Genomic DNA, 5,578 nt, shown 5'->3' with positions numbered 1-5,578 from the left:
GGGCCACTCGTATTGCGACGTTAGAGGTGAAATTCTTGGATCGTCGCAAGACGAACTGCAGCGATGGCGTGTGGCAAGCACGTTTTCCTCGATCAAGAGCGAAAGTCGGAGGTTCGAAGACGATCAGATACCGTCGTAGTTCCGACCGTAAACGATGCCGACCGGCGATCCGCCGGCGTTCGCTTCCATGACCCGGCGGGTAGCCTGCGGGAAACCAGAGTTCGGTTCCGGGGGGAGTATGGTTGCAAAGCTGAAACTTAAAGGAATTGACGGAAGGGCACCACCAGGAGTGGAGCCTGCGGCTTAATTTGACTCAACACGGGAAAACTCACCCGGTCCGGGACACCGGTAGGATTGACAGATCGATAGCTCTTTCTCGATTCGGTGGGTGGTGGTGCATGGCCGTTCTTAGTTGGTGAGCGATCCGTCTGGTTGATTCCGATAACGAACGAGACTCCGGCCTGCTAACTAGTGCGCCGATGTCAGTGATTTTTACGGCGGGCTCGGCGTCCTCCGTGGCGCTCGGGTCCGGGTCGGTTTTCTCACGCACTTCTTAGAGGGACGGGTGGCAGAAAGCCACACGAGGCGGAGCGATAACAGGTCTGTGATGCCCTTAGATGTCCGGGGCCGCACGCGCGCTACACTGGAGGTATCAGCGGGGACTTCGCCCCGGCCCGAGAGGGTTGGGAAACCTCTGAACCACCTCCCGTGATAGGGATCGGGGCCTGTAACCAACCCCGTGAACGAGGAATTCCCGGTAGGCGCGGGTCAACAGCCCGCGTCGATCACGTCCCTGCCCTTTGTACACACCGCCCGTCGCTACTACCGATCGAACGGTCCGGTGAGGTCCTCGGATCTGGCCGACGACGCCGCCGGGCAGTGCGCGACGTGTCCGTCACGACACTCGTGCATCTACGCCTCGGCGTTCGATGCCTGGAGAAGACGACCGAACCCGATCGTTTAGAGGAAGTAAAAGTCGTAACAAGGTTTCCGTAGGTGAACCTGCGGAAGGATCATTACCGTTTTCCCGTTCGAGACTGGTTTGTTGTTTTCCGGCCTACCTCCTCTGTCTGTCGGCGTCAACGCCTCGAATGCGCGCAAACAAACCTATAAAAGGCGGAGCGAGAGATAGATTTGTGGTGACGCGGAGGTGTTTTAAAGCCCCAGCTCTTCTTGCTTGCTTCCGCGTCTTACCACCTGTTTGTTTTTTCGCCCACCGCAAGTGATGGCCGCTTCTTCTTTGCCTTGTCGCCGCTTTATCGTTTTTTGTTTTTTTGCAGCCGCTGTGCCACCGCCGCTAGCTAAAAACAAACTACTCGCGACATTGCAATGCCGTCACGCCTCCTCGCACAGACCTCCTCGCACACTACTAAATCTATATAAACAAAAACTAATATAAAAAAACCCAAGTGCTGAACCCTGGACGGGGGATCACTCGGCTCGTCCGTCGATGAAGAGCGCGGCCAGCCGCGAGAACTGATGCGAATTGCAGGACTCAGTGAACATCGACACCTCGAACGCACATTGCGGCCCCGAGATCCCTTGTCTCGGGGCCACGTCCGGTCGAGAGGCGGAACGTTACATGTCTTTCTCCGTTAACGAAACGACATCTTGCCGTCCCCGTGCCCGCCCGGTCCTCGGCACGGTGGTAACCGGGACGTCGCAGGAGCGAGTGACGAGGGGGAAGAAAAATAAAAAAAGAATTGACTCCTTTCAATGTCTTTTTTTTTTTTAAAACCCTCTCCGGCCTCCTCCTTCGTCTCCCGCTGGCAGACCGCGGAGTCTTTTCCCTTTTCGACCGCGTGAAGAAACACTGTGGAGGAGGAGCAGGAGGAGTCTGGTCCGAAAGCAGCCGAAGGGAGAACAAAACAAAAAAAAAGCACCGACCTAACCGACTGCCGACGTAAGCGCCGCCTGCTCGTCTCGCTCTCTGCCTCATGAAGGTGTCTCTCAGCGACGCCTCGAGCAGCGCGACGAGCACGGCCGTCGCACCGTAAAAAGGTGGCCGCGTCGTAGGCAACGTCGGATGGGGAGGACCCAGGCTTTTTTTTAATTGTTGGCTTCTTCATTTTCGGTCGGACGGGCGCTATATCGGCCAGCGTCGTCACACGGAGGTACCGATCGAGATTCCTCTCCTCCAAACACCACACTCTACTAAAAACCGCCGCCCTCGGCTCGGACGAGACGACCCGCTGAACTTAAGCATATCGCTAAGCGGAGGAAAAGAAACCAACCGGGATTCCCTTAGTAACGGCGAGTGAACCGGGAGAAGCCCAACGCCGAATCCCGTCGCAAGTTAAAGGCTTCGGGACGTGTGGCGCATGGGTCGAAGGCAGCCGTTCGTTTTCGTCTCGCATAGTTCGGAGTTCCCTCGATCGGGGCCGCCCGCGGCGGGTGCCAGGCCCATTCGGTGCGGACGGCGAGCGACGGCCTTCGATCCGAGAGTCGGGTTGCTTGGGAACGCAGCCCAAATCGGGTGGTAAGCTCCATCCAAGGCTAATACCGGGACGAGTCCGATAGTCGACAAGTACCGTGAGGGAAAGTTGAAAAGAAACTTTGGAGAGAGAGTTCAAGAGAACGTGAAACCGCCCAGGGGTAAACGGGTGGGACCGCTCACCGCGATCGCGGGGGGACTCAGTCCGGTGCTGCCTAGGCTCGAGCCCAAACTCGATGTGTGTTCTTGAAAGAGAGGCCGTCGCGGCACAGGTCGTCGTTCGTCGTGTCCGCGGGGGACTCGTTCCCCGCGGTTCCAGCTTTTGTGCCCGCGTCGCCGACGAAGGAGACGGGCCGCGTGGATAGCGGGAAGGGAAACGTGGTGACGACCGCGGCGTCGGTAGGTGGCTGCGTCGGTTGGCTGCGACGGAGGGGACTCGTCCTCTCGATCGCTGCTGCCGCCGGGCCCTAACCCGCCGCATCCGTCGCCGCCGCTTCTTCTTTCCTCCTGCTCCCTCCGCGCGCGACTCCGCTGCACCCGTCCCCCTTCATCATCGCTCGGCGTAATCATGGCGCGGGCGCTTCGGCGCGACCTCCGCGCGGCCGGCACCGGACGCACTTCCCTTCCGGTCCCGTCGTCGCGACCCGTTCCCGGCGTGCAGGTCGAACACGCGGGTTTTTTCCGTAGGCGGCAGGCGTTTCATCACCCTGAAAACCCCCGTCTTCCCACCTTGTGAAGTCGGGGGCCACCGGCCGTCGGGCCCGCGAACGTAACTGCCCCTTTCTGCCGGGAACGGAGGAAATCTGACACGATCCGTTACACGTGGCGAGCCGGTCCGTTTTGATCCCGCCGGAAGTCGCGTGCGGGCGACGCACTCTGTGTGTCGCTCCTTAGGCGCCCCACCGTCTCGGGCGCGTGCGCGATGAGAGGCGGGATAGGACTGGCGCGGCCTCGCCGTCACGCACCTCGCCGACGTTTCGGGTTCTTGTCGGGGGCAACCCCGCCCGCGCCCGTTTCCGTTTCCGGAGAGGTCGCTCGGCGACGCTTTTTTACTCGAGCCGCCCGCCACCCCGGGTCAGCGACGTGCATCGGCAACCCACCCGACCCGTCTTGAAACACGGACCGAGGAGTCCTGGCCGTTCGCGAGTCGTAGGGGCCACCTCTGACTAACCCCGAAGGCGAAGCGAAAGCGAGAGAGCGTGTAGGAGGGCGTCGATCGGGAGAGGTGTCGTGGCAAAGTCGTCCGGGGGTCGTCGGGGGGTGTCGTCGGTCTCGTGCCGTCGTCTTCTCCTCGCCTCACCCGCCTCCGAGCCGTGCCCGATCCCGCCGGCGCGGCGTTTTCGGCCTTCCGCCGTCGCTGCTGCGGTGCCCGCAACTTTTCCTTTTTTTCTCTCTTCCCGAGAGAGATAGGAGAGGGAAGGCTCGTGGCTGACGTGCGGTTGTTTTTCCCTCCTCCCCGAGAGGGGACCGGCGCATCATCCAAAAAGGGGAATTGCCGGGCGCCAGCTTCCATATCCTCCTTCCGCCCATCGGTGAGATCCCGCGGCTTGAACTAGTCCTATTTTGTCGTCGAGTTTAGGCGCTGCGCGCGGGCGCATCACCCCCGGGTCGGTTTCCCCTTTTTCCGAGTACGACTCGGCCGACTCTGGCGTAGCGAGCGACCAGGGACCCGAAAGATGGCGATCCACGCCCGGTCGGGATGAAGCCAGAGGAAACTCTGGTGGAAGTCCGAAGCGCCTCTGACGTGCAAATCGATCGTCGGAACCGGGTGTAGGGGCGAAAGACCAATCGAGCCGTCTAGTAGCTGGTTCCCTCCGAAGTTTCCCTCAGGATAGGCTGGCGCTCGATCGTCGCAATTCCATCCGGTAAAGCGAACGATTGGAGGCCCCGGGGCCGTTCACGGCCTCGACCTACTCTCGAACTCGGAACGGGTGGAACGGGCCGACTCTCCCGAACGACGGAGCCGACCCATCCGGCCGCGCCGCCAGCACGCTTCGCTGGGCGGTTGGTCACCTCGAATGCGAGTGCCAAGTGGGCCACTTTTGGTAAGCAGAACTGGCGCTGTGGGATGAACCAAACGTCCGGCTAAGGTGCCTAACGCGACGCCCATGAGATCCCCGAAAGGGTGTCGGTCGATATAGACAGCAGGACGGTGGCCACGGAAGTCGGAATCCGCTAAGGAGTGTGTAACAACTCACCTGCCGAATCGACCGGCCCCGAAAATGGATGGCGCTGGAGCGACGGACCGATGCCGGACCGTCGCGGCGAGGAGCGATGAACTTTCGCGCCGAAACGATGCCGCGACGAGTAGGAGGGCGCCGCGGCGAGCACGGAAGCCTAGGGCGCGAGCCCGGGTGGAGCCGACCGCGGGTGCAGATCTCGGTGGTAGTAGCAAATATTCGAACGAGACCTTCGAAGACCGAAGTGGAGAAGGGTTCCGTGCCAACGGCGGTCGAGCACGGGTCAGTCGGTCCTAAGACGCGGGCGAAAGTCTTCCCGAAAGGCGCCGGATCCGTTATGAAAGTGAAAGCGATCGAATCGAATCGAATCAAAAGCCCAAACAAAAACAAAGCGGCCGGCCTCCCGTCGAAAGGGAATCGGGTTAATATTCCCGAACCCGGACTCGGAGAGGGCCCGGGGGTGGCGACGCTGTCGGCAGCGATGTCGGCGGCGCCCGTCGCTTCCCGGGCGAAACCGCGGTGACGCAAGCGAGCCCGGAGACGTCGCCGGGAGCCCCGGGAAGAGTTCTCTCTTCTTCGTAAAGGACCATGTCCGTGGAATCGGCTCGTCCGGAGATACGGAAAAGGTACCTGTAGAGCGCCGCGGCTCGGGCGGCGTCCGGTGCGCTTTCGGCGGCCCTGGAAAATCCGGGTCCGGTTTTCGCAGCTCTCGAGTCGGTCCGTACCCACCATCCGCAGCAGGTCTCCAAGGTGTACAGCCTCTCGTCGATGGCATCAATGTAGGTAAGGGAAGTCGGCAAAATGGATCCGTACCTTCGGAAGAAGGATTGGCTCCGAGGACCGGGTCGGTCGGGCCGTGCCCGCGCGAAGCGAGGAACCGGTACGGGGCTGTAGCGTTCGCTCCGTTCGCGCTTTGCGGCGAAGGCATAGGGGCCGCGGCGGTCCGTTGTGCGGCGGCGTGTTC

General features: G+C 61.3%; 2 non-coding genes and 1 pseudogene across 2 annotated transcripts in view; all 3 read left to right on the top strand.

Moving 5' to 3' along the window:
- Nucleotides 1–1,019, top strand: LOC145276255 (small subunit ribosomal RNA; annotated as a pseudogene; the record flags this gene model as incomplete).
- A 396-nt stretch (nucleotides 1,020–1,415) lies between these two features.
- On the top strand, nucleotides 1,416–1,573 carry LOC145276253 (5.8S ribosomal RNA). Its single transcript, XR_013867916.1, has one exon. It is a non-coding gene; the product is annotated as a 5.8S ribosomal RNA (ribosomal RNA).
- Nucleotides 1,574–2,165: 592 nt separating this feature from the next.
- The window catches only part of LOC145276252 (large subunit ribosomal RNA), a 5,724-nt gene continuing 2,311 nt past the window's right edge, over nucleotides 2,166–5,578 (top strand). The window contains exon 1 of the ribosomal RNA XR_013867915.1: nucleotides 2,166–5,578. This exon is cut by the window's right edge and continues 2,311 nt beyond it. This is a non-coding gene — a ribosomal RNA (large subunit ribosomal RNA).

This window comes from Euprymna scolopes, unplaced genomic scaffold, assembly GCF_053919585.1.
Source record: "Euprymna scolopes isolate OS-2025 unplaced genomic scaffold, ASM5391958v1 sca780, whole genome shotgun sequence".
NCBI lineage: Eukaryota > Metazoa > Mollusca > Cephalopoda > Sepiida > Sepiolidae > Euprymna > Euprymna scolopes.
The sequence above is the reverse complement of the archived record's forward strand: the minus strand, read 5'-3'. Positions and strand labels throughout refer to the sequence as shown.